Source organism: Gasterosteus aculeatus, chromosome 21 (genome assembly GCF_964276395.1).
Source record: "Gasterosteus aculeatus chromosome 21, fGasAcu3.hap1.1, whole genome shotgun sequence".
Lineage (NCBI taxonomy): Eukaryota > Metazoa > Chordata > Actinopteri > Perciformes > Gasterosteidae > Gasterosteus > Gasterosteus aculeatus.
Window position 1 is genome coordinate 14,644,458 of NC_135708.1, and position 13,564 is coordinate 14,658,021.

The 13,564-nt window shown below is 46.9% G+C and overlaps 1 protein-coding gene across 6 annotated transcripts in view; it reads left to right on the forward strand.

Moving 5' to 3' along the window:
• Positions 1-770: 770 nt before the first annotated feature.
• sema5a (sema domain, seven thrombospondin repeats (type 1 and type 1-like), transmembrane domain (TM) and short cytoplasmic domain, (semaphorin) 5A) overlaps positions 771-13,564 on the forward strand; it is a 92,785-nt gene continuing 79,991 nt past the window's right edge. For 4 of the 6 annotated variants that reach the window (XM_040167025.2, XM_078096557.1, XM_078096558.1 and 1 more), the window contains exon 1: positions 783-1,306. The gene's annotated coding sequence lies outside the window, so the exon portion shown is untranslated. Of the gene's footprint in view, positions 1,307-8,809; positions 8,829-13,564 lie in introns of those variants that run through there. The other 2 variants (XM_040167027.2, XM_078096556.1) reach the window with 2 other exon arrangements.

Here is a 13,564-nt window from a genome sequence, read left to right on the forward strand (position 1 = left end):
AATACAGATGTGGATCCAAGGCCTTCCCAGAAAGCACGTTCCTTTGGAACGAAGAGGCAGATCAATTGTTGACTCCACTTTGTGTCTGTCAAAGAGACAGACACACACTCGCTTGCCACAGCCCTAAAGCTCTGCACGGCACTCTTTGGGCTTCCGGTGCTTGACAGACGCTGCCTTCATTAACCAGAGGATAAATAAGGAATTAAATTAGGGATGTCGCAAATAAAATACACAAAGGCAAAGAAACACATTTCAACCACTCCCCTCTTCAAACACACACACACACACACACACACACACACACACACACACACACACACACACACACACACACACACACACACACACACATGCTCCTGTTTTTTTCTGTTAAAGCAATTACAAAAGCCTTCATCGGCACCACTGGACAGCCGTGACAGATATGCATGCCAGGGTTCAAGCCTCTCTTTCGCTAAGCATCCTTGAAACCGAATCCTTATCTGTCACAGAGTGTGCAGTTTTCCAGGATTCACAGAGGGGAGGGGAGGGGGGGGGGGGGGGGTGTCAACACATCTGTCTACAAGCAGGGCCACACGTTTCAAAGACTCCCAGATTAACATGCAAATGCTCTGTAGGCGCTTCAAACGCATATTGGAGGTAAAGAGGTCAAAATGGCTCAACTCGTCCAAATGCCATCCCTCCCGCTGTGAGCGCGCTGCACTCCTCTCCTCCACCTGCAGGACAGCTGTGCGCCGCTGCCACGTCTCTTCCCCGACGCGCAAAGTGGGGGCGCACTCCTCGGCTATCAAAACCCGCGCTCGTGCGATGCGCAGCTGAGACCGGGAGCGAGCCTCGGACACGTCGAAACCACCGCAAGCTCCGCTCGGCCTTTGGACCGTTTTAGTTGAAAGGACAGGTTTTTTTAGGTTTTTGGGGGGTTTTTTTTCGTATTTGCGCCGTTGTTCTTGTTGTTTTTTGGAGGCACAGTGTCCGATTACAACCCGTGCGCGCTGCAGCCCGCCGGCGTGGAGCGCTTCTCTCGTGGAGCACAAATAGCTCACAGGGTTCCGGAGGGGGCGAGAGAGGAATCTCCGCAGAGAGAGAGAGAGAGAGAGAGAGAGGGAGAGAGAGGAGGAGGAGTTTTTTTTGTTGTTTATTCTAACCGAGGTCAATTCCTGAGAGAGGAAGAGACACAGCAGAGCCGAGGATATAAATCTTCTTCAGCTCTTCTTGGTTTTTTGGTTGCTCCGTGCCACTCTCTTCTGCCCGGGACGAGACACGCAGCTTCGCTCCCCGCTAGATGAGCGGGAGTTGGGCACCTTACTTGGTAAGAATACGCGTATTTTATTATGCCATGTGCTTATTATTATTATTATTATTAGGATATAACCTCTGAGTTCGGCAGACATTCCGTTTTTTTAACAGCGAGGTGTTTGTTTTTTCCCCCTGAAGATCAACCTATGACTCGTATACTCTCATTTCACAGTTAAAACGAGTTCATGCATGCGACAGAATGGGAATATGCCAGAGTGTCCCATCTTAAATGAAAGTGATCCACAAACCCTGACCTGTGCAATATAAATAATCACTTTGGAGAAGTTTTGCGTGTCGCTTTGCTACGTCTGACCACTTGGTGGTGCTGGCAGAGTGCAACCCACCACCAGGGTGCCTGCCCATTCATTTCCCTTTCAATATCCATTTTGACGTCCGATCACGCCCTGCTATCATAATTGTTTGTTCCAAAAAGTGTTTCCAAGCATTGGAAATGTGGCCACCTAAATATCGTCTCCTGAAAAACTTCCGGGCCTTGAAAGTTCCGATCGAAGTTGGGAAATGTTTCTGAAGATAATGCTGCTTGTGAAAACACTTCGGAATAGAACAAGTGTTTTCGTCAGTGGCTGCAGATCACTTGTCTCCTTGCGTGACCTTAAAAGTGAAGGTTAAGTTGGGCCTTCGGTGGAGTGACGTCACTGTTTTGGGGGATGAACAGTGTTTGTGCCCTTTACAAGACTTGCTGATTGTCTACCGTTTTTTATACTAGCTTGCATTTCACGTTTAATGAAGGTGAATGGATTAGCCGAGTTTCTTTCATTCTGCACAACCCTTTGTTGAGCTTGAAGGACCTTCCATTCATAAACCTCAAACGCTCAATTGCCAGAGCCGAGTCCTTAAAACTTTCTAAATCTATCCCCGAGAGTTTTTTTTCACAACTATATTCCTTACAATCCAAATATAAGCGGGAACATCTCAGACACAAAAGCCATCCCGACACAGCATCCAAAGTAATATTTTCCGTGGGCGGGTTCAAGAAGAGGACACAACGTAGACACGCAACGGCTTGTGTCGTAGATAAAAACAACGTGATTGGTTTAGTGAAGGAGATCAGATGTGCGGTTGCAGTTGGCTCCTTCCGGTCCCGCATTTAGATGAACGTTAACCTCCGGTCCTGATCGCGATTAACTGGTACAATTGTCCACCTCTGTTGTTTGTTTGTTTGAAGCCCGAGGCGACCACCTTTCTAGAGAACGTGTACGATTCCTTCTCAGACGTCGTGTCCCGAGTTACAAAGCAGCCAGCGCACTCGCTTCCTCTCCGTTGAGATTCGCACGCTGGGTCGCTGGTCGTTTTGGTTGTGCTGGCTTTCAGGACTTGACAGCTGCAGTTGTGATAAACACAGTCAGCTTCCTCTGATCTTCTGGCTTCGGACCCACGAGGATGCCGGGGCTCATTGGTCCTGTCACACTGTGCTTACCATGGGGAAAAAAAAGGGACCCTCAGCCGCATGGTAGAATTACTTTGGACTCACAGCGGCCGGGCCTTTTATTAGAAGCTGGATCAAGAAATACTAAGAAAGAGAGAGAGAGAGAGATGAAGATGCTGAATCAAGGAACCATGTGACATGATGTCTTTTGGCAGAAGTAGCCTGTTTTATATTGCTGCTGGATCTGCAGAATAAAGCCGCGGGAAGGAGGAATAAAAACAGATTTGCTACAAATGATCGTTTTCCTGTTTGCTGGTTCATTTAATGTTATTGTACGCAATATTTGGGATTGAGATTATTAAATGGAATAAACAAGAAAATTGATTACATCCAGTTGGGAAACTGATGGGGATTTCCTGACACTTCACAGACAATAATTAATTGCTTAATTGAGAAAATAATTGACGGATCAATCAATAATGGAAATAATGATTAGTCGCAGCCCTAAACAACATAACCACTTACACTCCTGCCCCGAGATGAGCCGCGGATACAGATGAGCCCGCGGTAATGGATTCCGGCCACACATTCCAGCGCCTCCCCGAAAAGCAGCATATGATTAGCGTGATTGATGTTTGCACTGTGTTGGGAATTTGCCCGAGCCGCTGACACAGAACGCCGGCACAAACACAGCAATTAGTCCTAGCCAGGCGGAGTCCGTGATGAAAGTGACCCCCAGTGGCCTGAGCGGGGCTGTGGGGTCGCCATGGAAACCCGGGTTGAATGACAAGCCCATTGTCGTCGACCTTTGTGATTTGGCGTCCCTTCGGGGGGGGGTCGGGCCCCGTTGGCAGTGAGAGTGAAAGGCATTGTGGTGCACGTGTAGAGCAAACAGCCATTACCCTCTGGCCCCCGGGTGCTCTTTTAAGGCCTTTTGGTTACTTATTTATCTGACACCGCAAGATGGGGCTTTTGGGACAGTTTGTCTCAGTACACACGGCCCCACAAAAGACCTTTGGTTTATTGGCCCGTGAATTGCGTGGAAGCCCCGGTTGTAGGGCCGCTCCTCGGCGGATGATTTAAACCTGGAGACTCAGACAAAAGCTCAAGAGGTTTTCTGTTCCTCCCCGCTGTGCTTTGTCCTCTCGCCGCCGCGGGCTTTGAACATCGCAACCACGTCGCCATTATCTCATCCCTACCCTTCTATTTGCTGCCGCTTATGATTTCAAGTCTGTAACTCCAGAGAATCATCGCCCATGTGAGAAACGTCCAGCGGCAACATGTTCACATTTTTTTGCGAGTGAAAATTGAACAATTCTCAAGTAAGATGATGTGATGTTGCTATGGATACTCCAAGGTTTCCTGCAGTGGATTTGAGTTCCCCGTCACAGCCAAAACTGATCATGTTGAAAAAATGAAAAAGTTAGTCATTCGCAGCACTTCTGTTCTCTAAAGGCCAAATTGTCACAGCGGTTGCCATGGATATCGTAAGGAAGCTATGAAGTGGGACGTACACGGTGACCCCGTAACATCTGTCGTTTATCTATAATAAAGTCTTTGTTACGGATAAAGGGGAGTCTCCTCCCATCAAGGTCAGCTCTCAAAGATTCGTGGCCTGTATGGAGGCATTATTTAAAACGCATAGTGATTGTATTTCTACATAATATAATATTATAACATAATGCCACGCAGCTGGAGTTAAGTGAGGCGAAGTAATAACACTGCACGCACACACAAGGAAAGCAAACAGGTTTATATAAAGAGCCGGAAATTAAGTGTTAAAACACACACACACACACACACACACACACACACAGAGTGGTTCTCTAATGGGAGAGCTTCTTGTATAACAAGACAGGGAAAGATGTGATCATTTCACACCGCATGCTAAACAGCAGAAACAGCACACAGGTGTGGGGAATGATTTGAGTTGGAAAGCATTATTCCCGCAGCTCGGATCCAAGAAGAGACGTCTGTGGTCTGAGTACGACAACCCGAGGGAATTAGCGGCGTTGAAGCGGCCGTCACTCTCCTGCGCTGTTACGCCCCATTTAGCTCCGTCCCTTTCTGCGCTGCAACCTCAAAACCCACTGCGACAGCAGGGGGATCTGTCCTTTTAACCAGCAGTGCAGGGGAAAAAGCGGGATACTATATTTGGGTCACGATTAAATAATCCCCAAATCCTCTTTTTCACTGGGGATTAAAGCCAAGACCATGTTTGAAAGGTTAAACAGAGATGGAGCACAACTTCTGTAACGGGAGAAGAGCCATTCTTGTAAACTTAGTTTGAAGTTTGGAGTTTGTTCTACTACTTAGGCAACTGAGAGAGTAATCGAGGAGAGAGTGTGTCTGTGTGTGTGTGTGCGTGTGTGTGAAAACAAGACACTTTCTCAAATGAGAACTAGAGGAAGAGAGAGCGAAGAGGCTTTGCTGGTCTTTGTTTATCGACTGAAAGGGCGCCACAGGGCCATATGAAGGGTGAAATGAGTCATGAGTTGTCACCAAACACACACACAGAGAGCAACACACTCCCAACCCCCCCCCCCCCATCCCCTTCTACTCCGGAAGATGAATGACTGTGAAACGTGAATGAGAGCATCATTTGATAGTGGCGCTCAGCTCGTATATTTCTCTTTCATAGGAGCTGCTGCATGCTTGTACCTCTGAGGTGAGACTGTGACACACTATGTATATATGTCACTGCAGAATTAGCAGCCTCCACCTATTACTAAAGCGGATGCATGGATTATGTGTGTCTTATTTGTGTGTCGCGCATTTGTTTTAATTTGTTTGCCAAAATGTTTTCCACATCTTTTTTCATTTTTTTTCATCCCTCGCGGGACGCTCATCGCGGCGTCTTATCTTTACGCAGCATATCATCAGACGATAAGAAGCTCGTTTGATGTGATGTGTTTAGAACTATCAGAGCTTCATCTATCGCCCCGCTGCAAACAGCACAGAGAAGCCCTAATTTGATCAATGAGTGGATGTAAATGCAGAGAAATCCTTTAATCTTCAGCAATTGAAAGCATTTATCTGTACTTTGAAATCATTAGGAGGAGCTAATCTGAGAAATACTCTCCGTGCAAGAAAGAAAAAAAAAATACTCAAGTTGCAAAAGGATGTTTTCCTCAATAGATGAATGAGAAAACAAAATGACATCGTGCGCTCTTTTCTTTCCACCCGACCTTATATAAAAGTAGATAGTAGGATAACATCTAAAAAGATAACTGCTTGTAGTTCGGCCACGCGGGAAAATTGGGAGCGGAATGGAGATCCAGAGTGAGATTACAGGGAGAGGTATAAAGAGAGGAAGTGAGATAGAGGTGAAAAGATAACAACTTAAGTTTCACAGACACAAAGCAGGGCGGCGCCTGCTGTTTGAATAGAAAAAGAAAGGGCGAAAAAGGAAAAAGGGAAGAGGAATTAAGCACAGATGGAAGGAACGGGACGAGGATTGTCGAGCGAACGGGCTCACCGGGCGGCTTCAAGGGAAATGATTTCATGCGGCCCAGCCGCTCCCCGATGCATCTGTCTGCTGGATCCGTCTGTCAGTGCCAGAGGGTCCTCGGAGGGGGACGGAAAGACAGACGGACCGGACAGGACAAGAGAGACAAAGTAGGCACAGGCAGCAAGATAAAGGAAGACAGAAGAGGGGAAAAGAAAAAGCCAACAAGATGAAGCGAAAATGTCCCTGTGATTTTGAATATTAGACTCGTTTTTGCATTTGTACTCATGATAAGTGAAAGATCTCAGAGCTTCTTCTAGTCCTGCATTGCCGCCCTTATTACAGGAAGTCTCTGAGGCACCACACTGTCCTTCCTTCTCCTCTGCGGCGTTATGTTGCTAATAAAAACAATCAAAAAGAGCTAAATGTTTAGTCTCTAACAAGGTAAGCTAAATGGTATTTAAGGAGAAGCCGCGTTAACGATGCAGCAGTTTACGAAGCAATTAACTGAAGGACCTTTGACTCCGTTGTGTCTCTCACATCAAACTCCTCTTTTCAAAGAGGAGGAAAAGCGAGTCAGGAAACACAGCCGTGGAAACACACACCTAGTGTTTTCTACCCCCCCCTCCAAAAAAACCCCACTGCCCACACTCCAGACTCGTGCCCCCCCCCCCTCCGTTTGTGGTCTGCGCGTGGCACCAATGTGAATGTGTAGTCTACTACCCCTGTTCGCCAGACACAATGCTGCCTCAGTTCCGACGCTGAATCCACACTCGGGACGCGCGGTCTGATCTGGGCCACCAGCCGCGATACGGCAGACCGCGCATTACTCCTCCAGTAACACCTCCTTCTGAAGAATGAGCCCTCAGCTGCCTTGCCGCGTTCCAGCGGCGAACACCTTCGCTGGTTTATTGCACGCTACTCGCGGCTGACTCGACTTTGACATTTTCAAGCTCTTTGCACAAGAGGTGGTGGTCATTCGGAGTCGAAAGCTTATTATGAACTAGTGGGAGTTTGGTTTCAAGGGGTATTTTGTTATGGCACATTAAGTCTGCTAAAGGTCTTGCAAGGTACCGGCTCTAAGTGTTGAGGGCATTAGCTGCTGTAGGAGACAATGGAGTTATTCTGGCCGTGTTGCAAGGAGCGTGCTTCTCTTGAGTCTGATTATGCTTTTCATGAAAAGACAGAAGCTTTTCTTTACTCCCGCTCGGCCCACTGCGTTACCCCCGGAAAAGTTAGCAAGAGTTGTGCTGACTCTCAAGCGAGTTGTTGAAAAGATTGTTTGGGATGAGATGCCTTTTTTGTGTCTGGTATAGAATGCAGAAGGCAACACTAAAAACACACATCCCAGCGTGCACGCGCCTTAAGGTGGCACGCCGTCTTGCCCCAACAAACCGTCTCACGTCCCACTTTGGAGGAAGAAAAGTATTCATGACGCACAAGCCCAACGTAATTGTTGAATTTTGATTAGTATCGCATTTTGTGATCAAAACCCATCAATCCTGAATAATAAGAAAAAAAACGAAATTGCAATTGCTTTCAAGTAAACTAGATTGCTCCATCAGACGAAAACGATTTAAATGTACAACCATCATAACGACTATTTGGCAGAAAATTGTTTATTGTGGCTGCAATTAACCTGTTTTGCACTGAACATCTTTTCAAGATAATAACAAGAAAGTGTGAGCTGTCAAAAACAAAAAAAGTAAAAATATGTGGCAAGATAAATAATACGGAAAAAACGTGTTTTATCTGTTTTGGTGGCTGCATTAAGCCTGCTTTCCACTATAAATCTTTTTAAAACAGGGTTGCAGACTTGACACGGCCACTCTCAATGCATGCTGGTTTTGAGCGAGGCAAAAGAGGGCCGTGTACTTTGTACTTTTGTAGTATGGAAAGTATCTCAATAGATTCATACTATTCGACTATTCAATAGTCGAATAGTATAAACAGAGATACGCAGGAAGAGGCGGTCAGAGAGACAAAAATACTCCAAATATTAATAGTTTTGCTGCTTATTTCACATGCGGCAGCTCTCGCGTGCATGTGTCAGGCCTCCCGAGGTCAGCCGGGGTCACTGAAAGGAACGGCTCCGGTGTCACTTTCACAGAGACGGGACTGTTGACCTCAGCCTGAGCAGACCTGACCCCCCCGCCTCCTCCTCCTCCACCTCCTCCTCCTCTGACGCCCTTTTAAATAGTTACACATGCAGGTGAGGAGGAAAGGTGCGCCGTTACGAGCGCGCGCACACACACACACACACACTCTCTCAGTGGCAGACTAAAAGAAGAAAAGACAATTGGCTGAATTAGGCTGAGCCGAGATCAGCGCCACTAGTCAGTATGAATGAAGGATGACATGGATTTGGTTGCACCTCGTGTTGGACTCAGTGACTCCTACGCAGGGGATGCTTTTCCAACTTTTTTGGAGTTCACTTCTTGTCATTAAAAACGGACCTCTGCCCTTGCGCAGCGCGGGGCCTGTAGCGCCTGGATTTATTTTGAGCTTCACGCCGTTCCCCTAAGGCTCTCTAGGTGAAGAACACTCTCCTCCGCTGCAGTTAAGGGGCGAGAGGGGATCCTATCCAGCGGGGTCAACGTCTTTTTTATTGACTTGAGAAAAGCACACAAAAAGGAAGTCGTCTCTCACAGGGAGGAGGAAACTGTTGCTCGAGCCCGCCGAGCGGCCGACACTCAGGAGGTAATTGCGCGAGTAAAGACAGCTTGGATGTCTGTTTTTTTTTCTTTTAATGCCTCAGCTGGTGTTGCAAAAAACGGGAAATGTGTACCTGGAGCCCGGCAAACCCTTCCAAAAGAGGAGGGTTGTTGTTGTTTTTTGTTCAACCCCATTACAGCTCCTGTAACCTTCTCCCTCAGCGCGGAATATTACAATATTAACACAATACTTCATTCATCCCCGGAGGGAAATAACCTCCGATGGGAAGGTCGGAACTGCCCGGGCAGATTGATCCGTGCGGGAGGCAGTAACTTACTCAAGGACGCTGAAAACTCTTGTGTGTTCAGTTGTGTTGTTGTCATAACAACTGCACTTTCGGCTTCCTGGAACTGGCTCATCCCCACAGGTGGAGGCATGCAGGTCTATATGAACACAATCAGACCCACTATAACCTATCATTGTCCTCGTCCTCAGCTCCACACCCACAGTACCTCCCTCTCTGCCCCCCCCCCGGGCACCATTCATCCTAATCAACGCATTCTCTTTGCAAGTATACGTTTCTGTCTTGGCTCGGGGTGTTGTTTTATAATTGCATATGAGTGCATGATAATTTCAGGCCGTTTCAGATACCCAGAGTTACCCAGAGTTAATCTGTTCTAGCTGAAGCAATTATAGTAATTGGCAGGTTACAGTCACTGTTTCGGGCTTTGATTCTCAGCCCGTGCCGCTTCTTTAGACGTCTTTTTCCTCTCCAGCGGTGCGAGTTGATGACAGTCCGACTCCTCCCTGAACTCTTTCAACCGAATTATGCTTTAATGCAGCTGCAAATCACCGTTAGGTCAGGTGAAAATGATATAAAAAGCAGCAAAGGCAAGAAATACCTTTTAACACAAGTGATCTTGATCAAATTATCATATTTAGCCACCGAGCACAATTACTGTCAAGAAAATGACGTTAATTGCAGTTTACATTCACATGATTCACTGCTTTTGTTGTGTGGTTGCACAAGCCACCCGTAGAAACATTTACCCAAATCGCTCCGTTATTTCTCCCTCAGCAGCTGGACTGTAGTCTGCGCCAATGAAAATGCCGCATTTCCGTCCTTTATTGTCCCTCCATTCCGTCTCCAACACATGGCGGCCACTTCCGCACGCGCTCTGTGTTCACAGGAAGGCGGCTTGTTCGGGTCCATTAACGCAGCTCAGCTGGCCGCATCGTTCCCTTGACGACAGAAGGCTTTCGCACATGAATACGTTTCAGGGATGGCTCGACGGTGACGGCGACAAAGGGTGGACGAGGTAAAAAGATGGAGGTCCACGGTGAGCTGGGAGGTTAAGAAGTAACAAGAGACGGAGCCCGGCGCACCTGGAAGCCACATGTGCCCTCCCCCCCCCTCTCCCCCACCCCCCCCCCCCGCCGTCTGCCCCCACCGGCATCCCGGCTCGGAAAAAAACGCCATTGTCATCGTTACAGCAAAGGGTGGAGGGGGATCATTAAGTCATTATTTATGTGCTTTCTGCTGTTTTATCACCTCCAGACACAGTCTCTCAATGCACACACCCACACTGCCCCCCCCCCTCCTCCCCCCACCTCCCGCCCCAAAGAATAACATAATTGTACGAGGCAGCCAGGAGATCCCGGCTAATAGAAAAAGTCAGCCAGCTGCACAAGCCGCTAACCCAACTTTTTTATTTCCCTGTTAAGCTCATTTACACCTTGTGTTGTTTATGTTTATTTACACCGCGCTCACACAACGGCCCTCTTCTTCCACATTTCTCCACTTTGAGGCATGTGGCAGCAGACTGGAGGTCTTTACGAGCAATTTCCCCTCTTTTTTTTTTGCAACAGCAGTAGTTAGCCTGATAAAAACAAGGCATAGGAAGCAGGATGCTTTAAACTGCCTCTCACCCAATTTAGGCTCTTTTGCCTGCAACATTTTCAAACCTGGGAAAAGCAGCATTGTTATTAGGTACTTTTCCGCAAGCTCGCATCAATTTCCGCCCGCTCTGTGATCATCTCTCACCGAGATGGACGGTAACAGTCACCGTTTACGCGAAAACAAAAACAAAAAGCCCGGTGTGCAGGTGAAAACACAGATGGAGGCAAAAAGAAAAATTCACAAGGATTTGGAATCTGGTTGGACGTTAAAGAGACCTGTCAAAGGCCGTGTAGAGTCAGCTCTCTGTTCGTCCCAGACCCCCCCCCCCCCCGTGTTTTTCTTCCCTGTAGTTTGAAAGGGGGGAGGCGGGGGGGTGGTTGCTTTTCCAGCTGTGCCTGACCAGCTCGCCCTGAGTCTGTTCCACTGTGGTTTGCGTTCAATTACCTGAGAGGGACCCCTCTCCCGACACACGGCATCCACACGGCACATGTGAGGAACTGGGCGTTTCTTTGGCGCGCGTTGTTCGCGTCGTAGCCCGGCCTACCTTTCCGACCTCCTTTTTCTGAAGTGACTCTAAACTCCTCTCCCCCCCCTCCGTCGATCTAAACTCATCTCTCATTAATCCTCTCCATTCTCCTCCTCACTCAGCTCTCTTTGTGTTCCCGCCTAACCTCTTTAACCCGCGCTCTCCCTGCTTCCCTCGAACCTCCTCTATCCAAACCCGTCCGTTCGTTTAATCTCATCCCAAGATTCTTGCTCTTTTTTTTTCCTCACTCTTCATCCTCCACCGCATCTCCTCGATCCTTTTGTTCCTCTCACGCCTCTCATTATTACCAGCCCTTCTCCGGTAATCTACCTCAAGTGACCCTAAGCGACTTTCTCGAAGCCTCTTCCTCTGCAGTCTTTTGCACCTCACCATGTTTCTGAAGAGCGGGTCAGTGCGAGCCCGAAAAGCCATTACTGCTTCACAGCAGAACACTGCAATCATTCACGTGCATGTTCCTTCTTTTTTTTTTTTTTGCTCCCTTATTCATGCGTAGGCCTACTCTCCCGGACAAAAATAACACACTCACAAATATAATTCATGCAGACATCCAAACACATTTGCCGGAGCGTAAATGGCAGACGAGCGGCGGCGCATTGTCACGGACATATGCATTTAAATTACCTTTGACTGGCCACTGACTGCAGGCAGCTGAACAATACCAGCCAGTCTACCCATGTGATAATGCATTTGGGGAGTTGTGAAAGGCATAATACTACGGAGCCCCTAATAACACACGACAGAAAGAAAGGCGAGCTAAAATGTCTAGCTTCTCATCTGCTTATATTTCAAACTGCAACATTGTTTTAACTATTTACAACAAGGGCACGTGGGTAGTAATCATAGAGAGCAGATCTATTGCGCTAATCTGGAACACATGTGCACTATAAGCGGAATTTTGTTCAGATGTTTTAAGAGGGAGATAAAAAGAAGTTAGGCTAACAGGATGCGAAAAAAAAACGCATTTAATATCTCAGGTTGATAAATTGTTGCCATACAAATAAGAGTAATCCGGTAGTCAAATCCAAATAAACCCCAAACCTTACTAAAGACTGGTCCAACCTAAGCTATTATCTCTCTTTGCCGGGACGTTTTCTCAATTTCTTGGAGAAAAAATGGTCATTAACCACCCTGTCCATAAAAATATCAGTTGTTAAAAAAAAGACGCCTAAAATGTCCACAATCACGAGGTGATGTCATAAAATCCATCAAAAGGTATTTAGTTATAGTTTATATAGAACAGAAAAAAAAGCTTATCCTCACATTTAAAAAAGATGGGTTTAGTGGTTCTTAACCTGTGTTCGATCGAACCCCAGGGGTTCGGTGAGTCAGTCTCAGGGGTTCGGCGGAGGTCAAGACACACACCCGACTCATATGATTCGTGATGACACGCCCCGCTTGGCCATCATTGGCTGCAGGTGATCACGCAACATCGCTTGGCCTATCTGTGCTGCAGGGAATTTGGCGCGCTCAGTAGTCGAATTGTGACTGTCGTGATGGTACGTCGTGTGATTTCTTTCTTAATATTTTAATCCCTTCATACTAACTATGTTGAGCAAAAAAAGAAAGTGGTCGGACGAATATGTACAATATGGATTCACATGTATCAAGTGGCACTTGCCAAGGTGAAGCCACGCATTTCTGAACTGGTCTCTGAAAGGCAACAGCAGAAGTCACACTGATTTGCAGTAAATATTCATTATTATGTTTTTGTTTTTGTGTGAAAATCATGTTTTAATGGTTTTGTTCTTTGAACACTGATGTTGATGCACGGTTCATTTTGTGCACCAGTAAAATATATACCTATGTTTTGAATTTTATTTTTTCAATTAAGAAGGGTTCGGTGAATGCGCATATGAAACTGGTGGGGGTCAGTACCTCCAACAAGGTTAAGAACCACTGGTTTAGAGAATGAGAGTAATCAGTCAACCACAAACACACGAAAAAAAACATGACAGACAAATAAACAGACGCGTGAACACCCATAAATAAGCTAATTCGCGCAGCTGTTGGGATACAATGTAAAAATACACGTAAAGAGGCACAGATAGAAACACGGCCTCACAGAGGAACATGCAAGTAAACATAAACGAGTACAAGTTGGTACAGGCGCACACACACACACACACACACACACACACACACACACACACACTGAAAATGAGCTGTTTGTGCAATAATAGATAATCATGTCGACGTAAATGCAACGCACATCTGACACACAGAAACACACACGTATGCATACACGGCAGGGACAGCTGTTCTTGGCCTTCAATCAAGCCCAGATGGACCTCGGGGCTGGTGCGTCAACACCAGCGCCGACCACACACCAAATAC